The 23266-nt window shown below is 30.6% G+C and overlaps 2 protein-coding genes across 4 annotated transcripts in view; one reads left to right on the top strand and one right to left on the bottom strand.

The window, feature by feature from the left end:
- Nucleotides 1-23266, bottom strand: part of LOC114331900 (orexin/Hypocretin receptor type 1-like) — a 1700655-nt gene that overhangs the window by 729195 nt on the left and 948194 nt on the right. The window lies entirely within an intron of this gene.
- The window catches only part of LOC114331896 (uncharacterized), an 86408-nt gene that overhangs the window by 32541 nt on the left and 30601 nt on the right, over nucleotides 1-23266 (top strand). The window lies entirely within an intron of this gene.

Genomic DNA, 23266 nt, shown 5'->3' with positions numbered 1-23266 from the left:
CTTTATTATTGCTTTGATATTGGTTTATGTAATTCGGGTAAATTTATTTTTTAATATTACTAGCTTGTTTCCCAAATATTTTACTGTTATTCGCTTTATTCCGTTTGTTCGGTTAATTTAGGTCATCGTCGGTATTTATCTCAACTTTATTTCTACTTTAGCCAATTGTATATTTAACTTTATTTATTCATTATTGTATTTTCCCTTAGTGAGGCTTGGGCCTCACCCTTCACCTTGGCGGAGAAACGTCTCTCGTTCGTCACTTGGTTTTTGGCTGCTAAGTGGGTTGGTTTGGTACTTGGTACTGGTACCATGAACCCTAACAACACACAACATTCCAGGAATGTACTACCAAAGTTCTATCAATATTTGAATGTCCTGGACATTTAGGGAACATTCGGTGAACATCTGATTAAATTATTCCTGGAATGTTACCATAAGACATTCTGTGAACATACCACCAATGTTCCTATATTTTAAGTTGCGAAATAATACATACGTGTAAGAGATACAACATTACTTATAACATACCAGACAAACTAAGTGACATTTTAGGCCTACAGTGCAATAATATGTCAAATTTAAAGAGTTTCCCAAGTTCAATGAATACAATATTATAAACATACAAATGTAATAAAAATTATTGTTCGCGAATATTCAATTTGGAATGCGATTTTGTTAATAAAAAAAATACTTATAACTTATGCAAAACCCAAGCGAGGCATTTATATTTATTTCTTTTGCGTTCATTTTCAAATTCGCCGTGCATATATTTTTGTGCATGGCGCTTGAGAGGGCATCACGTGACTAAAAACGACCAACCAACGACCTCGCTTCGGCCATCTTGGCATCTTCATCTTGGCGACCTTGCCGTTGCCCGGCCTTGCCTTGCCGTGGATTGTTGTTTGTATTTTGTATTATTTGTGCTTTTTAAGAATATTTTTTTAATTCGGATACTTTTATAATAGCTTTAATAGTATTATTAACATAGTGCATAAAATGGTGTCCTGTTTTTAACGCAGTTGGAGTAGCAGAAACAAATGTAGATAAAAAAATCTGCAGGAATAACGTTTCAATTATGACAGAAGCTCAAAACAAATGACTGTGAATGAAAAGCCCTATTAAAAGGTTAGTATGCAAATATGTAAACGAAAGCATGCCCTGTATTTCAGAAAATAAATTAATACTATTAATACCCTAATAATACTATTCATAAAAAATCTTTTAAGTAACGTAGATATAACAAAGTGAATAAAAGGCATAAATCAGAAGAATTATTATTTTATTTTATAAGTTAATAATTGGTCATATCCATTTATTATTTTAATAATAATTGTGAATAAGCCACAAACTTCGCTTATTCCTAACTAAAATAGTAAATAGAGATAGGTAATAACAAAAGGATTTGTAAAACTAAAATAATTCTTTTTGGGTTTTTGCTAGTGTATGCGTTTATAAATAGGATGGTAGACCACACACTATAATATGCAGTACCAACTAATGAATACACAGAATATTATAATCGATTTGCTAAACTCAGTCTCAGTACTAATTACTGTAATTTTGGCAAAATTGGCCAAAAACAAAAAAAATTACCTACTAAAATCACTAGCCAGTTGTGTCTGAGTTTGGGGAACCGACTATACTAATAAACAATTTCTAAGCTGTTTTATAATAATTTTGTGAGTTCATTAATCATATTTTTTATTTAAAACTAAAATTTGTTAATAATGCTTAGTAATGCATATATTTTGTATTTTTAGCTTTCCAGAAGATTCTGCGAAGAAGACAAGAAAGTATAGATTAGATTTGTTAATAGAGGAGTATGTTCAAAACACTTTTTAGAAAAAGATATTGACAGAACTTCACTTTCATCTGTTCGTTTGAGAGACTGTGCTGTTCCAATAGCTTATGTCACACAGGTATATGCATAACCTAATTAATAATACAGTCCGTACAATATAGATACTGTTGTAATTCATTATATACATCGGAGATCTAAGTTGACATTGTTGCCCAACTACAAAAAATTTTTGAATTCATTTTAAGTCAAATATATCACATAATTATTGCGAAGTAGATTATACAACAAAACAGATTAATATTCAATGTAAATAAATAAAAACATCAGAAATCGAAAACAAGAATTAAGGTATAATCTTATGTTACAGTTATTAAGGTACCAAGGGTATTATAGGGATATACGTTGACCGAAAGCGTTATTATTATAATACCTGTGGTGCCTTCAACGTTTAATGTCCGACTAAATTATTCTTTATATGCGAAAAATTTGAATGAATTTTGAATTGATTAGTTTTTAAATAAGTACATTTACCAGTAACAGTAGTAACGTAATTGTGGTAACCATAGTTTTAGTTAGGTTGATATTTGTCAACTTGACAGTATCTAAGTCGTTATTTAAATTTAATGCCCAAGGGCGTTATATCGTACTTAACAGACTTCGAAATGTCATTATTTGTCAAATAATGTACCAGTAGGACATTAAAGTAAATAATAAAAACAATAAATATAATGAATACTAAATACTTATTTGTTTGTGAAAAATCTATTTCTTTGTGGCTTTTTTGTAATTAATTATTCTAATGGGGAAATAAGCCACAATTTACTTGAAAAAATAATTTTATTAAAGTTTCTACTTCCACATCGGATGTCGTTGTCAAAATACAAAATGTTCATTATTATTATTTTATTTATTAAATATTATTTATTTAAATATTATTTAGTATTTATTTTTTTATTATTATTATTTATGCATATTATTACCTGTAAATAATATTTCTTCTGATTGTTAATTGTAAAGGATAGAAAAATTACCTTTTATTTTATTTTCTTTTAGAATCAGCTGAGAGAAGTGGTCTACAAAAAACCAGAAAGGAAACGGAATATGTGGCTACGAAAAGCAAAAGAAAGGTTTACAAAGCAAATGTGACACATTTTTTTATAATATTTAGGAATGTCAGCAAATTACATTAAAAAATGTATGTAAAGATTTTTTGCAATAAAAATGTTTATATTTATCAAGGATGTATTATTTGGTATGGCCATATATCGTCAGTGATGTGACAGTACCTCCTATCTGTTTTTTTTCAAGAGATTTGTAAGATAGACTAAAAACTTGTTTCGGCCACCTCCTGTTTTCATATATTTTTTGACTTGTTTTGCAGTAAATTCAACTATCTATTTACTACAAAAAAAGTCAGAATACGTACGAAACCAGAAAGTGACCTTAAAAAATGTTTTTCATCTCCTGCAAACCTCATGAAAAAACATATAGGAGGTATTGTCACATTACTGACGATATATTTCAGTGAATGTCTAAAAAATATACTGTGAATGTTCAAAGAACGTTCGTAGACATTCATGGAATGTTCTAACAAGACATTCAGTCTAAAAATATACTGTGAATGTCCAAAGAACATTCATGGAATGTTCCAACAAGACATTCAGTCTAAAAAATAGACTGTGAATGTCCAAAGAACATTCGTAGACATTCATGGAATGTTCCAACAGAACATTCTAAGAATATTTAAAATGCTGACACAGCACTTTCCTGGTACTTTCCAGGGACATTCGTGTGCATTTGGGGACATTCCAGGAATGTTTTCAATGTCCTGTGTGTACATTATAGGAACATTCATGGAATGTTTTGTGTTATTAGGGAAATGGCGGATGAGTTCCATACACCCTATTTTATAACATCGATCCAGTTTTTAAAGTAAAAAGTTACCAGCAAGGGTTGTCTGGAGTTAGGGAGACATGTGTGTGACAACTCCTGTTAAATACACTATGTTTTTTTTTCCAGATTTAGGTTACCTCTGGTTTTTTTTTGACATATTTGTATATTAGATTATTTGGTTCCCAAACTTTGTATCTACGGTAACTTCTTGTGCACAGGAATAAGCCTAGAGAAAATTAGGTTTTTAATACTTTATTATTGCTTTGATATTGGTTTATGTAATTCGGGTAAATTTATTTTTTAATATTACTAGCTTGTTTCCCAAATATTTTACTGTTATTCGCTTTATTCCGTTTGTTCGGTTAATTTAGGTCATCGTCGGTATTTATCTCAACTTCATTTGTACTTTAGTCAATTGTATATTTAACTTTATTTATTCATTATTGTATTTTCCCTTAGTGAGGCTTGGGCCAATTTATTTGTAGTATTTTCATTTTTGTCAGTTTCCTTTAGTTGTACGTAGCGGGCGTACTATAACCATTTGGTAGAAGACTTATGTAATTTTGTACCCTATATGTTAGTGAGAGGTACTTATACCTGTAATTTTGTAACGGATAACATTATTGTTGTTATTTTAGATATAACTTTTGTATAACTTATGTCATTTTAGAGTCACATGATATGCACTTTATGTAACTCAGATATTGTCAAAGATCTAGCAGTTATTTTTAATAAATATTTATTTATTTTGTATATCAATTATTTTATTACTCCTTTATGTTCATTATTACAGGTTTGATATATTTAATATTTGACAGCAGTATAAGATACCTGGGAAAATGATCGAAGGTCATTTTCATGGCGCCCATGATTTGTTAGATTTATTTATCTTGTTCGTCTTTAGCAATTATCCATCTTCATTCAGTTTCAGTACATTATTCTTATTTTATTATTTCATCTTTTAGTCATCATTACTATCTATATAGAGCTACTGTTCTTCGACAGGCATGCAAACGAGCCGTATCCATCCTTGAGTGTCAAGTGGTTTTCTTGCATCTCTTGCTAGCCAACTCTATTCAGTTTGCCTCTGTCTCTTCCCTCTTCTACTTCTATCCCTTCTAATTCTCCTTTCTTCAGTACTACTGCACTTTAGTAGTATTTTTTTTTTATTTTTCCTATTGCGGCTTCTCAACGTAGAAGTCACTTTACCCTTTTCTTTACACACCCCACATTCTCTTCTTTTCAGCCACAACTATTTAGTTACGTAGTCTTTTCTTTTTTTTCCTTACTTCTGTTGGAGTACCTATATATTTCTTTTTACTTTCACTCCAACAGAAGTTTTCTTATTTTTGTTACACTGGCTGCCCAATGCGTGGTGCCAACCGTTTTATGGTTCTAAGACAGTAGTTCTTTTAGTTCAATTTTCTTTTATTGGAATTTTCTGTTTTTATTAACTTTTTGATATCTTTGTATACATGTTACTTCTGATTTATTTTTGGTCTTTAAAACTTTACGAATACTAAACAGGTAGACTTATGCTGCTTTTGGTTTTGATTAGGTTATTTCGATACATCATTTTTAGTTTTAGTGGTACAGCTCATATTTTAGTTTGGATTTTGTATTTTTATTGGAAACTTATTTATGTATTTAGATTGAGTATACATAACTGACATTATGTTCTATTAGTTAAATTTTTATTCCTTCTACCAATGGTAGTACGTTTGCGCGTACAATTAAGCGTTGAATATATGCATATTTTTTTTCTAGTGTGCTTATATTTTACACCTAACTAGAAATTATTTTCAGTATTTAGGTATTTTATTTACTTTATTGATTTGATTATTTATATATTTTGCTGGCATTTTGATTTGTTGGTGTGTCGCTAATATTTTCTCCATATGTATCTTTGTCTTACAAACTTTAGATTATATTTTATATTTGTTATTTTTGATATTTGGGTTGTTTGGTAAGACAGGCACACACCACAAAGCAATATCAGTCCAGAAAATAACTTCTATACATGATACGTTGAATTCGCATGGTTCGGATGGTTACAGATGGTCATCCAAATTATTTTTTTTTCTTTAATTGGTAGTGTTAAACATAACAATTATAATTATTGTATGGTAAAGTAGTTCCATTATCCATCTCATCTTCTAGGTTGTTAATTTTGATAATAATATTATATCAATATAGGTACCATAATATAATTACTGCTATTATAAATCAGATAGATACTTTAGGTTGAGATTTAAATATAAATTCTTTATTAGTTAGGAAACATTGGTACTTTTTCTATTAAGTTTTAGAATAAACTTCAGAAGAAGATTACCTTAACAGTGTTGTTCAAGCTAATCTGTTCTTCTGTTTGTCTTCAGCTTAGCTCAATCTTTAGTATGGTTATAAATTTTAGTCCAATATTTTTTTTTAATCATCTGATAATGCAGGTACCCATATACATTGCTTGATTTCATCTTTGGCTTAGTTTTGATGACTTTTATTTATTACTTATTAATTTAATTATTATGTAGTACTTTATGTATGAGTTTATTTTTTTTTTTGGTATTAGGTATGGTGCATTTTAATTATTATTATGAGTCAACATTATTAATTGCTAATCCTGTCAGTAGGATTATACAATTAATAAGAACTTCACTTGTATTTTTGTCTAGTTTTTGCACACCTAACCCCTAAGTTAGAAGGGTTGTTGAGTATTATATATTTATATATTTGGATAGGTGAACTCATACAAGTACCTACTCTTGGTTAATATGTATATTATGATGGAACTATGTTACACTACCATATCTCAGGTTATGTGTTATATTATTTTGAATATTTGATTACTTACTATTTTTTTTTCATATCACTTTTATATCTTGTTATTGAATTTGCCATATTGGAAAGACGTGGTTTTTAATTTTTTTTGTTGAGTTACTCTATTGACATTTGTCTCCAATATCTTAAACACTTTATAATAATTTATATCCTTATTTCCTACACACTATGATTCTGGAATTAGTTTGGAAGTTTGAGGTATGTACGGATTCTTAAGTCTCTAAGTCTGGATGTATGCATGGTATGTGTTTGTATGCATAATGTATGTATGTATGGATGATGTATGTATGTATGGATGATGTATGTATTGATTTCTTCTTTTGGACTAGTTTGTCATTACTCTGTTGATACTGTGATTTGTGAATGAGTGGATTCGAGGTTGTTGCTCAGCAACTGATCACTGCTGTTCGATTGACTTCGTGATCTATGTCTTTCATGGCTGAGTACGCGGATGTTTTTTCATCATATAATTTCTGGTCAGGAAATGTTGGCCACATTTCCTAACCATTCTTCTGTAATTGGTCCAATTATTCCAGTTACATTTTTACCGTTAGATAGGGAAGCATTTAGTTCATATTAGGTCTTTTACTTCATAGTATGTTTGTACTTTGATAGTTGATGGATAAACATGGATAAATATCTTGCGCACTTGTTTATAAATCAATGCTTAGGCCATCCCTATACACAGTAGGTTCGTTAACTCAGTATGTGGAGTGTTTAGACAAATGAGTTGTTCTTCAGAGTATATTCCCACTTCTTTCCTTAGTTATCAGGTTTGTTATTCAGATTCTGGAATATTTCCTGAATAGTTGAAAGACTGATAGATAGATTAATATACTGAAGACTGAAAGATTAATATACTTCTTTCACTTCTTTCATTTCCTGAATAATTTCGCGTATGTGAGAACGCATGAATTTGCAGTTTAAATTAAATTGGTTGCTTGTTCTCGACATTTTTTTTTCCTATCACTTATCATATATTTTTTCTTCCCATTATTTATCATAGTGTCATAGAACTTGTAAGTTCACCATTCATTCTTTTCTTTCTTACTTATTATTACATAATTAGTTGGTACTTTATCTGTCTGGTTATTCTCATACATCTGTTGTAGCAACATGCTATAGTTCGCGAATACCAGCATGAATTAGTTTATGTAGTTTGTAGAATATTTTAGTCAATACGCTTTAAGTATTTATCTTACCTTTGATTTAGTTTGGTTACCTCTCTGTTACTTAGTCTGTTAGCAATATTTATTCTGACTTATTTTGATTACTTAGTTTGGATAGGTTCATATTACCGGATGAGGGTGTATGTTGACCTAATTTATTTATTTTGTTCAGTATTAGTTACCATTGGATCCAATAATTTAGTTTATTTAGTATTAGTAAGAATTGGTCCATAAATTTTCCTGATCGTTCTTCTTTGGATATACTCTAATATAAATCTGGTGTCCATTGATAGTCCGATTCTGGATAAGTGTCCGATTCTTCATTTATTTTGTGTATTTGGTTGGATAGGTTCGTATTACCGGATGTGGGTGTACGTAGACCTGATCTGTTTATGTGGTTTAGTATTGGTGTGAATTGGTCCATAAATTTGCCTGGTCGTCCTTCTTTGGATATGCCTTTTATGAATCTGGTGTCCACTGATAATCCGACTTTGGATTAAGTGTCCGATTCCACATTTATTTTGGTTATTGAGTTTTGGATTCCTTTGGTATGTTCAGCATTGGTATTATTTGGCATTAGTGAGAATTGTTCCATAAATCTTCCTGATTGTTCTTCTCTGGATATACTATTATGAATCTGGTGTCCATTGTTAGTTCAGTTTTGGATAAAGTGTTCAATTCTTTACTTATTTTAGTTACTGATTTTTTTTTAATTTCACTTTGGTATATTTACTTGTGATGGTTCGAATTGGCTCACACCTTTTCCTGGTTGTTCCGTCCTTGGATATACCCTTTATAAATCTGATGTCCATGGATAGTTCAATTTTGGTTTTGGTGCCCAGTTCGACACTTAGCATTATTATGAACTTTAGTGCAATATTTAGTTCTGTTTTGACTTTTAAGCAATATTATGTCAATATTTGGTAGCAGAGAGTAACATAGTAACATTTTAGCATGAGTTTGAGTCATATATTTATTTATTTTTCCTTGAACCTTAGTTTATGCTTAGTGGTAATCTTGCGAATCAACGTGGATTGTTAGACTATTGCAAATTTAATTGTTAATATTTTGATATTTAGGAAAAAAATTTTATGGATAAAATTTTTTTTCCCGAGTAGAAGGGGATTGTAATGATCACGTTACGAAATTAGCTCTTTAATTATTATTATAATTATTTTCCCTCGGTCTCCATTTAAATTCTCTAATTTCGCGTATAGGACTACTGAGGTGACGTCATACCTCGGTGATGGAACGTACTCCACCTATCGAGAATTATTTCGTGTTCTGAGAGAATTTGACGTTCGCCTTGGCGGAGAAACGTCTCTCGTTCGTCACTTGGTTTGTGGCTGCTAAGTGGGTTGGTTGGGTACTTGGTACTGGTACCATGAAATGGCGGATGAGTTCCATACACCCTATTTTATAACATCGATCCAGTTTTTAAAGTAAAAAGTTACCAGCAAGGGTTGTCTGGAGTTAGGGAGACATGTGTGTGACAACTCCTGTTGGAGCCTAATAGGAATCATTCGGTGAGATTAATTTTTTGTAATAATTTTTTAATTAGCCATTGTCATGTGTTTTTTGTTGTGGAATATTTAAAATATTGGTCCCATTGTTAAACTTTCTTAGTCAATCTATTAAGGGAAGGGTGTAGATGATTTCGATCTTTATATTATCTTTATATCGATCTTTATATTAATGGGGTTTTTGGTTTTACATAACCAAACATTTTTGGAAGTCCTCAAATTAATATTGGAAATAATTACCATTTCTATGTAGGTTTTAAATTTATTGAACATCCAATATTTTATAAATTCAATATATTTTTACAGATATTTCCTCAAATAAATCATTTCAATGTCATTTATTCATGTCTTCACACTTAAAATAGTTCAAGGTTACCTGAGATTGGTTTTTTGTTCCATTTTTAATGGCCGGTTTTTCTATACTATTGCTTCTAAAAAGTATTTCTTCTTCCCTTTAATTTTTGCTCATGTTTAAAATGGGAAATAAAACTGGGAATGTTTTTAGCCATTTGGAAGAAACCCTAACATGAAACCGTAGCCCTTTGACCACCTAGGGAAACCACTGCAGCCACGGCCAAGTCACCATTGGGAGTATGTCTATTTGGGAGCAAGCTCTGGGAGCGTTCCAGCTCAATTTTCGTCTTGGCACCTGGGCCTACAGGAGTCATGGGGTCGCACCATCCTGGTGCATCATTTTCTAGGATGCAACCGCAACCTCGTTTGGGAACATTTAGTGAGGTGTTTTAGTAACTATTGGTTTTTTTATATTTCAGACTATCTGTTAAATACACTATGTTTTTTTTCCAGATTTAGGTTACCTCTGGTTTTTTTTTGACATATTTGTATATTAGATTATTTGGTTCCCAAACTTTGTATCTACGGTAACTTCTTGTGAACAGGAATAAGCCTAGAGAAAATTAGGTTTTTAATACTTTATTATTGCTTTGATATTGGTTTATGTAATTCGGGTAAATTTATTTTTTAATATTACTAGCTTGTTTCCCAAATATTTTACTGTTATTCGCTTTATTCCGTTTGTTCTGTTAATTTAGGTCATCGTCGGTATTTATCTCAACTTCATTTCTACTTTAGTCAATTGTATATTTAACTTTATTTATTCATTATTGTATTTTCCCTTAGTGAGGCTTGGGCCTATTTATTTGTAGTATTTTCATCTTTGTCAGTTTCCTTTAGTTGTACGTAGCGGGCGTACTATAACCATTTGGTAGAACACTTATATAATTTTGTACCCTATATGTTAGTGAGAGGTACTTATACCTGTAATTTTGTAACAGATAATATTATTTTTGTTATCTTAGATATAACTTTTGTATAACTTATGTCATTTTAGAGTCACATGATATGCACTTTATGTAACTCAGAGATTGTCAAAGATCTAGCAGTTATTTTTAATAAATATTTATTCATTTTGTATATCAATTATTTTATTACTCCTTTATGTTCATTACTACAGGTTTGATATATTAATATTTGACAGCAGTATAAGATACCTGGGAAAATGATCGAAGATCATTTTCATGGCGCCCATGATTTGTTAGATTTATTTATCTTGTTCGTCTTTAGCAATTATCCATCTTCATTCAGTTTCAGTACATTATTCTTATTTTATTATTTCATCTTTTAGTCATCATTACTATCTATATAGAGCTACTGTTCTTCGACAGGCATGCAAACGAGCCGTATCCATCCTTGAGTGTCAAGTGGTTTTCTTGCATCTCTTGCTAGCCAACTCTATTCAGTTTGCCTCTGTCTCTTCCCACTTCTACTTCTATCCCTTCTAATTCCCCTTTCTTCAGTACTACTGCACTTTAGTAGTATTTTTTTTTTATTTTTCCTATTGCGGCTTCTCAACGTAGAAGTCACTTCACCCTTTTCTTTACACACCCCACATTCTCTTCTTTTCAGCCACAACTATTTAGTTACGTAGTCTTTTCTTTTTTTTCCTTACTTCTGTTGGAGTACCTATATCTTTCTTTTTACTTTCACTCCAACAGAAGTTTTCTTATTTTTGTTACACTATTACCTTCATGTTTTACACAGAAAAACTGTATGATAAAATAAAACAATACTGTAAAGTTCATTAAGATCCGTTTAACAGATTTGGCCAAATAAATTTTGCAATCCAGGCTTAGCTAAAAAAATTCATTTTTTCAAAATGTTGCAGGACTTAAAATAAAGCAGATAGAAAGTTGCATTTTTTTTTCCTTTATAGAAAATTACCGTACCTTTCATATGCAATTTGCAGAATTAAAATCGATTAACTACCACGGCGTCAGGATTTTTTTAATAAACATTAATTTATGGTGCTACGCGCAGGACAGCGGTGTTCGATTCACACAAGTTGATTTCCACCAAAATTTCTTCTCTATATTATTATATTATATATTATATTCTTACTCTCTATTTTGTTGTATTTTAATATTTTAATTCTACAAAAATCAAACTAATTTGATTATTGTTTGTGAAATATTGTTTAAACAATTGCATGTGTTTAAAAATAATAAACTTTTATTCTCTAAGTTAAAATATATGAACAAAGAAAAAAAGCTAAACAATTGCTAAAAAAGTGATATTTTAAAGGACAGTGTACGTGTTTTTATTTTGCAATAAACAAATTTATTTATTTATATGGAAATGTACTAAAAATTAAAATGTATCAATCATTATCAAAGGTCATTGGAATGCACAATCAGAGCAAACTATCCGCTGTCTTGCGCGAAGCACCAAAAATTAATGTTTATTTAAAAAAAATCCTCACGTCGTGGTGGTTAACCGATTTTAATTTGGAAAATTGCCAATCAAAGGTACAGTAGTGTTCTATATGTAGAAAAATCAACTTGCTGACTGCTTTATTTTCAGTCCTGTAACATTTTAAAAAAATGATTTTTTTTGCGAAAGCTGGATTGCAAAATTTATTTTGCAAAATCTGTTTACCCGATCTTAATGGAATTAACAGCGTTTTTTATTATATCATAAAGTTTTTCTGGTTAAAATATGAAGGTTCTAAGTGTATCATAAATGGTTGAAAAATGTAAAATGCGGATACTCGTTTTTTTATGTTTTTTAGAAATTATTCCTATTTTGAAAAAAGGGTGACAATTTTTAAAAATTTTAATCAATCCTTTATTGCAGGAAATTTAAGTACACAACTTTTATGTTGGCAAACTTTTTTCAGAAATGAATACTTTTAAAGCTATAATCAAAAAACAAAGAAAGAAATCGAATTTTTTTTTTCATTTTTTGACATTTTGATAATTTAAACAATGTTTCGGGCTTTTTTAGTGTGAGGATATCTCAAATATTATTATTTGAGTTATTTTCAAGCATATATCTTTCAGTAAAGTCGTCCCAGGAACGCAACTCATAAATATTGGCAATACCATTTTAAAGTCTTCTACTTTAAAATGTATCATATGTATCTGAATTGCCGATGTAAATGAGTCAAATTAAATAAATTATTAGAAGAATTTTTTTACTAAGCAACAACATTTTTGTTTATGTTATTAGTATTTTGTATTTTGACAACGGCACCCGATTTGGGCGTCGAAATGTTAATAAAAATCATTGTTTAATAATATTGTGGCTTATTTCCCATTTTAAATATTTTCAAGCAATTTCTGCAAAAAAATTGAGTCACCTCTCAACGTCCAAATGTACTAATATTTTTACAGATGCGCCCTGGTCTAATAAGAAAAAGTTCTTTTATCAAAATTATTTCAATTTGTTAGTATGTGAAATTTTAATAATTTTTTAAGTAGTATCCTTAAATGGAGGCCGAAGAACGAGCCAGATTTAGATCGAGACCATAAAAAATTAACGATTTGTTTATACTAACAAAAGCAAAAAAAAAGTATACAGAGTGGACCGAAATTCTGTAAACGCCTAATTATCTCTCTCTTGTCTCTCTCTTGTCGTTTCCCCATTACTGAGAATCGTGATTTCTTGTAATATTCCTAACAATGTTTCTCCAGTGGTCTCTAACTTCAGCTGCTCTAAGAGCTTCGCAGAATGAGTTTCCAGCTGAATTGTTTATTTGGTCGGACCATCTAGTTCGTGATAGTTCTCTTGATCTTCTCCCCGGAACGTTTCCAGAAACAATTAATCTCTCCAAACTGTCGTCACCTCTGCGAACCATGTGACCAAAAATTGCAGTATTCGTTGCACACATATTGTGGACAGCCTTTTTTTTAATCTTGTGTTGGTTTAATATGAAAATGTTTGTCCTATGAGCTGTCCAAGGTATGCGCGGCATTCTTCTTCAGCACCACATCTCAAAGGCATAATTTTTTTACGCTCGCATGCGCGACGAGTCTAAATCTTTGCTCCGTATAGAAATATTGAGAATACAAGGGTATTCACCAGTATCATCTTAATATTTTGAGAGATAGATATGTCTTTAAAAACTTTAGTTAGGCGACTCATCGCATTTGTTGCCATACCAATACGTCTCTGAACTTCTGCTTCACAGTTGCCATCTTTAGTTATACTAGACCCGAGATAGGCAAAGGTGTTTACTATCTGGTGTTCTTGTAACATGTTAGTCAGTTGAATAGTGTCGAATGTGTCGACCGCCATTACTTTTGTCTTAGCTTTATTAATTTTTAGACCAACTTTATTGCTTTTGTACTCAACTCTTCGCAGGAGATCAAACATGTCTTGCTCATTTGCTGCTGTATGTGTAGTGTCATCAGTAAATCTTAAAAATGCCAAGTTTCTTGTAAAAGGTATATATTAAAATACCCTAAATAAGGGTCAAAATACAAAACGTTTTCGGATTAAGGAATCCATCATCAGTGTTTAAAAGCCAAAATTTGCATGCCTGAGCCACCAAAATGTATAGGGTAAAAACCCTTTAAATGTAAATAATAAAGATGTTTTACATATTTATATAAAATTCATCGGATGTAATAGATAAACCTGGATGTTACCCAGGGCAACACAGTGTGTTGAGACAAGAGAGAGATAATTAGGCGTTTACAGAATTTCGGTCCACTCTGTATACTTTTTTTTTGCTTTTGTTAGTATAAACAAATCGTTAATTTTTTATGGTCTCGATCTAAATCTGGCTCGTTCTTCGGCCTCCATTTAAGGATACTACTTAAAAAATTATTAAAATTTCACATACTAACAAATTGAAATAATTTTGATAAAATAACTTTTTCTTATTAGACCAGGGCGCATCTGTAAAAATATTAGTACATTTGGACGTTGAGAGGTGACTCAATTTTTTTGCAGAAATTGCTTGAAAATATTTAAAATGGGAAATAAGCCACAATATTATTAAACAATGATTTTTATTAACATTTCGACGCCCAAATCGGGTGCCGTTGTCAAAATACAAAATACTAATAACATAAACAAAAATGTTGTTGCTTAGTAAAAAAATTCTTCTAATAATTTATTTAATTTGACTCATTTACATCGGCAATTCAGATACATATGATACATTTTAAAGTAGAAGACTTTAAAATGGTATTGCCAATATTTATGAGTTGCGTTCCTGGGACGACTTTACTGAAAGATATATGCTTGAAAATAACTCAAATAATAATATTTGAGATATCCTCACACTCAAAAAGCCCGAAACATTGTTTAAATTATCAAAATGTCAAAAAATGAAAAAAAAAAAATTCGATTTCTTTCTTTGTTTTTTGATTATAGCTTTAAAAGTATTCATTTCTGAAAAAAGTTTGCCAACATAAAAGTTGTGTACTTAAATTTCCTGCAATAAAGGATTGATTAAAATTTTTAAAAATTGTCACCCTTTTTTCAAAATAGGAATAATTTCTAAAAAACATAAAAAAACGAGTATCCGCATTTTACATTTTTCAACCATTTATGATACACTTAGAACCTTCATATTTTAACCAGAAAAACTTTATGATATAATAAAAAACGCTGTTAATTCCATTAAGATCGGGTAAACAGATTTTGCAAAATAAATTTTGCAATCCAGCTTTCGCAAAAAAAATCATTTTTTTAAAATGTTACAGGACTGAAAATAAAGCAGTCAGCAAGTTGATTTTTCTACATATAGAACACTACTGTACCTTTGATTGGCAATTTTCCAAATTAAAATCGGTTAACCACCACGACGTGAGGATTTTTTTTAAATAAACATTAATTTTTGGTGCTTCGCGCAAGACAGCGGATAGTTTGCTCTGATTGTGCATTCCAATGACCTTTGATAATGATTGATACATTTTAATTTTTAGTACATTTCCATATAAATAAATAAATTTGTTTATTGCAAAATAAAAACACGTACACTGTCCTTTAAAATATCACTTTTTTAGCAATTGTTTAGCTTCTTTCCTGTGTTGCCCTGGGTAACATCCAGGTTTATCTATTACATCCGATGAATTTTATATAAATATGTAAAACATCTTTATTATTTACATTTAAAGGGTTTTTACCCTATACATTTTGGTGGCTCAGGCATGCAAATTTTGGCTTTTAAACACTGATGATGGATTCCTTAATCCGAAAACGTTTTGTATTTTGACCCTTATTTAGGGTATTTTAATATATACCTTTTACAAGAAACTTGGCATTTTTGTGATTTATGGTATACAGCCAGCTACAGGAAGTTTATTTTCCTCGTGGATTTAGTAAATCTTAAAGTGGGGATTTTCCTACCAGCTACTGTTACTCCACCGACCCATCCTTCTAAAACCATCCTCATGACATGTTCACCACAAATGTTAAATAAGTCAGGTGACAACACCCATCCTTGTCTAACACCTCTTGAGTGGATGATCTTAATTATGAAAAAACAGGGATGCAACTAATTTGCAAGATGAAGATTTGAAATTTGATGTTTGTAACGTTGCCAGGTGTTGTTTTGATATCTGACATAATAAAGATGGATGAAATGGACAAAAAAATCGATTGAGTGAAGACCAAGGGCAGACGACCGCAAAAGAATTGTGGCAAATTGGATAGCAGAGGCGCAGAGGAGAAGATGATGGAAATATCCGGAGGAGGCCTATGTTCGATAATGGACAAATTAGGGATGATTGATGATTATGATGAACGTTACCAGATTTCCCATATTTGTGATATCATTAGCCGCTTTGATTTTTTAAATGAGGCACCCTGTATATTACACCTTTATTAATATCTACACTTCAATACCATTACAACCGTATATTATAATACTTTTGATATTATTTTATATAATAATAAATATACAGTATGTCCTTGTTAGTTGTATCCATACGGAAAACTTTTTTAAACGCTTTTATTTATTTCAACAGTTTGCGTCAAATCTTTAGACGTTAATTTGACTGCCTTTTCTCCAATGCAAATAAATGAAAATTTTGACAGACATGCATTCGTGGGAACAATACAGGAATAATCAATAGAAAAAAAAAATTATGTTTATTAATTGTAGCTAATGATAAGAACTCTACATAATTTCACTTTTTACGTTAATTTTTTACGTTATGCTTAATAAATAAACAATAAAGTTTCAATTTTTTTGCCGATTCCGACTACTTTTCATGTTAGCACATCTAACATATTTTAATAAACATGACGATATATTTTAATGTTTGAAAAGTGTAAGACTAAAAAGTAAAAAATAAAAAAATAAAAAAAAATTTAAGAAACGCTTTTCTTTAGTTACGAGTGACTAAAATTAAACATATTATAAAAAAAATCAACCAAAAAGTAAAAAATAAAAAAAAATTTAAAAAATCTAACACATTCGTTAAAGAAAAGCGTGGGGTGAAAACCGTTTATTCGATGAAGACGCGCCACGCTTTTCTTTGACGAATGTGTTAGATTTTTTCAATTTTTTTATTTTTTGCTTTTTGGTTGATTTTTTTATAATATTTTTAATTTTAGTCACTCGTAACTAAAGAAAAGCGTTTCTTAAAAAAAATTTTTATATTTTTTTATTATTATTAATTTTACGAAAAAAACTTATTCCTTATAAAAAGCTCTGCATGGTCAAAAACCTAAGATTTAACCATCAAATGTGAAATTTTTTGAATATTATACGAGGTATGTCAAAAAGTTTGAATTTTACTCAAGAAATAGCTTTATTTTTCACAATATTGAAAATTGCTATTATGAAAAGTTGTTTGGAATTAAAAACTATATTCTTGTATGCAATTATATCCTTCTAATTGAATTTTTTTTTGAAAAATTCTGGAAAACTAACATTATTTTCAATTATTTCAATTCAGATAACACTTTTATTATTAATTTTACGAAAAAAAGTAATTTTTAATAAAAAGTTTTGCATGGTCTAAAACCTAAAATACAACCATCTTATGTCAAATGTTATTAATTTTATACGAGGTATGTCAAAAAAGATAAATTTAGATCAAAAGTAAGTACCTTTATAGTTCAGAATATTTCAATTAGAAGGATGTAATTACACACTGCAACATGGTTTTTAATTATCCTTAATAACTTTTCACAATAACAATTTTCGATATTTTGAAAAATAAACGTATTTTATTCTTGGGCGAAATTCATATGTTTTGACATACCTCGTATAAAATTGATAAAATTTGACATAAGATGGTTGTATTTTAGGTTTTAGACCATGCAAAACTTTTTATTAAGGATCACTTTTTTTGGTAAAATTAATAATAAAAGAGTTATCTGAATTGAAATAACTGAAAATAATGTTAGTTTTCCATATTTTTTCTAAAATTATTTTTTCAATTAGAAAGATGTAATTGCACACTAGAATATAGTTTTTAATTCCAAAAAACTTTTCATAATAGCAATTTTCAATATTGTAAAAAATAAAGCTACTTTTCTCTTGAACAGAACTCGTATAATATTCAGAAAAATTGATATTTGATTTTTAAATCTCAGGTTTCGGACCATGCAGAACTTTTTATGAAGAATAAATTTTTTTCGTAAATTTAATAATAAAAACGTTTTCCATATGGATACAACTTACAGGGACATAGTGTCCTAGTGTTCAAAATGTCCTCCGCCAATTCGTATGTCAACCATCCATTTTGGTCTACGGGTGTTGGTTTTACCGCCCCCTAAACTTCCAAATATTTCGAAAATTTAAGTCCTACCTTTGCGGCTTCTAATAGTACAGATCATTACCGTTCTAACGCATGTCTAATTTTGAAAACCGGTTATACCATTCAAAAGTTTCCGAGATCAGAAATTTTTCTCAATTTCTATTTAAAAATAGGAAAATGTTTGTGTGTATGTATGTATGTTTGTATGTTTTTGGAAAAGTTACACCGATCTGAGTTTTGTTTGTTATGTGACGGGGTCGGATCAATTGAGAACCGGTGTAGTTTGTGACTTTTGACCACCTATAAGACAGCTGTAGGACTGGGTAGGTACAACAGGGAATATTTTGTGGATAAATATATTTTTAAAATCTAAAAATAGACATGAAAACAGCAAATGCAACAAATCAATAGCGCTTGAGTTCAGCTTTCAAATGGTGCATAAATATTCAGGTTCAGAAATACACACGTCTCATTATAGCCGAAAAACTGAAAAAAATAACTTTGAAAATTAATTTTAATTTTTCGACAATAACTCAAAATTTTAACCTACGAATTACGCCAATAATGGCAATAATTGAGCGTCTGTAGGAGCACTCCATACGAGCCTAACGGTGTATACCTTATATCTGGGAAAATTCGAATTTTTAAATTATAGGGCGCATAGGTATGATCATATTCATTTCTTATAGGAAAAAACGGTTTTCACTCACTAAATTCTATATTACGTTCAGATATTATATTTAACTTTGGGTGCATCAAACACGACTTGTTTCGAACTCATGTTTAGAGACTAAAAGTCGTTTAGAAGTTATCGAGCTCCAAAGTATAATCCATATAACCATTATCGCCGAAATGGTCTAGTGGTTGCGACGCTGAACGTGAGCGGGCAATTTAAGTTCTTTTTCCAGACATCCCAATATTTTTTTTTACAACCTGTTTCGAATATAAAGAAAAATCTAGTGTACATTCGATGGAGACATGACCTCGAACATATGAACGAGATATGAACTCTAATTGCCCTGTCATAAGTTTAGTGTTGTAATAATTCAGTTAATTTGTATTCTACGAACCCCCTAGTGGGAAAGCTTTGGGGTAGTTCTGATTTCTTTCATTATATAGGGTGAAGCAGATAAAGGTCCTATTAGAAATATCTCGAGAACTAAAGACAACTGAATTATGAAAATTAGAACAATGGGGTTTTGAAAACTGATCTATTTAATGAAAATATTTTCATCAACTTGGTACTTCCGGTTATACCGGAAGTTGCTTATAACTTCGTTTTTTTAATGGGACACCCTGTATATTTTTACATTTTTGGATTCTCCTCGATTTCTTCTTTCTTTAAATATAAGGTTTTGTAACATTATATAGGGTAGGTTAAAAGATAATTACGTTTTCTTATTAATATCGGAGCAATATTCACACCCTGTAGGATTGTAGTAGTTTGACATAATAAACTGTATTTATGTTCAAATGATTTTTAATATAGTCTACTATTGTTAAAAATTATTAGTATAGCTAAATTTTCAATTTTAGTATACAGTGTGGGTCGAAACTCGGAATGAGTATTTTCTGAGTTTTCTTAAATGGAACACCCTATATTTTAGTATTGTAATGAAATGATAGTTCACGGTACTTTTTTATTTCTTAAGCATTCCCTATACCTAACTGCTTTAGTTTGATAGCTCAACCATTATTGGCAATTTTAAGTATCAGTCTAGATTAATATGTATTTATTTCCAAAAAATTATTTGTGATTGAATATTTTCACGGCCAACCTAATACAATTTCACATATTTTGTGTTGCAGTTAATGTTTGGCTTGAATCACCAATAACTCACAAATTAAAGCAGTTAGGTATAGGGAATGCTTAAGAAATTTAAAAGTACCATAAAATAACATTTCACCACAATACTAAAATACAGGATGTTCTATTTAAGAAAACTCATAAAATACTCATTCCGAATTTCGTCCAACTCTGTATACTAAAATGAAAAATTTAACTATACCAATAATTCCTAACAATAGTAGACTATATTAAAAGTCATTTGAACATAAATAGAGTTTATTATGTCAAACTACTACCATCCTACAGGGTGTGAATGTTGCTACGATATTAATAAGAAAACGTAAATATCTTTTAATCTACCATGTATAATATTACAAAACCTTACATTTAAAGAAAGAAGAAATCGAGGAATATCCAAAAATGTAAAAATATATAGGGCCTCTCATTTAAAAAAACGAAGTTACAGTCAACTTCCGGTATAACCGGAAGTAGCAGAGAGATCAAAATATTTTCATTAAATAGTTCACACCTCAAAACCCCTGTATTCCAATTTTCAGGATTTTCTTACCTGTAGTTCTCGAGATATTTCTAATAGGCCCTTTATCTGCCTCACCCTGTATATATATATATATATATATATATATATATATATATATATATATATATATATATATATATATATATATATATATATATATATATGTATTTTGGGCTGTTGAATCCGAATATGAGGTTTGCGGACAAAATATCGTTACGACACATTGAAAAAATCACGCAAAAAGCGAAAAATTTCTGTCTTTACCCGCTTTTTTGCTTAAATCCCGAAAACTATTAACTTTTAGTAAATGGTCTGTTTACATAAATTTTAAAGTACTTCAAATTCTCTACAAACATCACTATTTACTTTTTTTCAGACGAACCGTTCTGTCTAAAGGGCAAGTTAAAATTGGCCAATTTTTACCGGGCTTTGCAAATAGTTATTTTCCTAACAAGTGCAGAAAGTCATTCTTTTCCGCACGCGACTGCAGTTTGCCGAACGAAGCGAAGCGGGAGTTCGGCAATCAGTCGAGTGCGGAAAAGAGACTTTCTGCAAGAGTTAGGAACAATATTTTTTCTAAAAGTCTTTAAAAAATTACCAAATATTAATAAATTAATTTAATTAATATGAAAATACATACACATATTAATTCTTTGACAAGGTTGTCAAAACCAAACTTTCAATATAATTAGTTAGCATGGCGACGATCTTGGTTTTAATGTCGATGATTCAAAACGACTGTTATTGTCTATCGATTTGACTTTCGAATATTATGTCAAAATAATTTTATTTCATCGAATTGTCGCGTTAATTTCATTAAAACAGGAACACAATAAGATATATTTGAAATAAATTAGTAAATAATATCTAAATATTAGTTTACTGCATGTATTATAATTACTTTAAGGTCATATTAACATATCTAAATTAACACGCGTGCGGAAAAGTAAAAACCGCGTGCGGAAAAGTAACACGCGTGCGGAAAAGTAACACGCGTGCGGAAAAGTGAAACTTTCTAAACTAAAATGCAAGCGCGAAAGTAGACATTTTTGCACGCTCGTAGAAAAACTCATTTTTTACATTCCCAAACTTTATTTTTTATTAGAATGCTGTCATTTGATCAATTTCTCCTAGTTTTCTGAACACTTAATTAAAAAATGAAGTACTCAAACTTCCTTGGAAATAATTAAAAAGAAAAAAAAAGGTCGAAATTATACAAACTTAATATCACAAAATGTAAGAATCATACAAAATAAAACCTAGAATATCATGATTATCAGTATTACAACTAAAAATACAAAACAAATTAAAATACAAAATGTTGTTTAATATAAAATTATATGATCTGTTGTCTTTTAGAAAGTCCTTGCTCTGGTTCTGCGGTGACGATGGGTCTCGATACATATTCTGCTTGTTCTGAAAAATAAAAGAGATGGTGTCATTTCTGAAGGAGAGGTGAGGATTGCGGATTGCAAAAGAGATTGTGAGATTAAACATATCTTCCTCAGTATGCTGAGCTTCTTCGATGTCGTCATGTCCTGGCTCAGGGTCTGATTGCTCCATAGTCAGTATCGGGAGTCGTTCTACTGGAAAATAAAGAGGTAGTGAGGTACTGACTTATGATCATAAATCAAGGAGAGACGAATGATGACGAAATAACTTGTGAGATTTTACATACTTCTGTCTCTTTCTTCAGTTTCTTCTACGTCTATATCATAGCTGTCTTCCGGGGGCTCAACATTATCACACACTCTTCGCATGATTTGCAAATTGGGGAAAAATGGAAGTCCGCCTTCCTGCATCCAGAATTGCACTGGTAGCTCTTTTTACATTTACAAGAAATATGCCGTAGTAGTGAGCTTGGTGCAGGGTCCAAAGTAGTTGGCATTGACACGAGACCACTAGCAGCTTTTTTCCAACCCCACTCACTTTTATCTTTTTGTTGCTCCTCATGTGTGACTTGATATAAGCTGCACTTGCACTTGATAGTAAAACTCTAAACTCTAAATTCTTAACTCAAGTAAATGCTCTCGTGAAGTAGTTTCGGTAGAAGGTAATAAGGTAATGTTGGTCTTATTTTTGTATGATGAAGATACATATTGTATGTATCTCAAATTGATCAGACTAGTATTTTTTTTTCTTCCATGTTGAGCCATGAGAAACTTGTTTCCTGCTATGGAAAGCTCATCTCGATGTGCATTAGGGTCTTTAAAAGCCTCAATGATTGGTTGCAAGTCTGTGTTCTTCTGCAGCACTTTTAAGGAATTTCAGTTTCCCGGGATTAAACAATGCAGAAGTAGTATCACAACCACCCATCGCATTTAGGGATAATATATGGTTTACTAGGATTTTTCCAGCAGCCAGATGAGGGTTGTAGAAGCTTTGCGAAACCTTTCCTTTTCCTGGTTTCAGATTATCTTCCTCCTTCACTGTCACATGTTAATTTAACGGTGCCATCTCAAGAGGTGTTGTGATAATTAGGATATCAGCATCCTCCAGAGCTTGCTTTGAATCAATTTGTGAATCGTGAAATTTTTTCATTAACATATAATTATATATCAATATTACAAAAACACTGGGGTATTTCGCACATGTAATGAGAGGTCCCAAATATAGGTTGCTGCAAAATATTATACAAGGAAAAATAGCAGGCAAACGTTGTCAGGACGAAGAAGAACATCATGGTTAA

This window comes from Diabrotica virgifera, chromosome 8 (assembly GCF_917563875.1).
Source record: "Diabrotica virgifera virgifera chromosome 8, PGI_DIABVI_V3a".
Lineage (NCBI taxonomy): Eukaryota > Metazoa > Arthropoda > Insecta > Coleoptera > Chrysomelidae > Diabrotica > Diabrotica virgifera.
The sequence above is the reverse complement of the archived record's forward strand: the minus strand, read 5'-3'. Positions and strand labels throughout refer to the sequence as shown.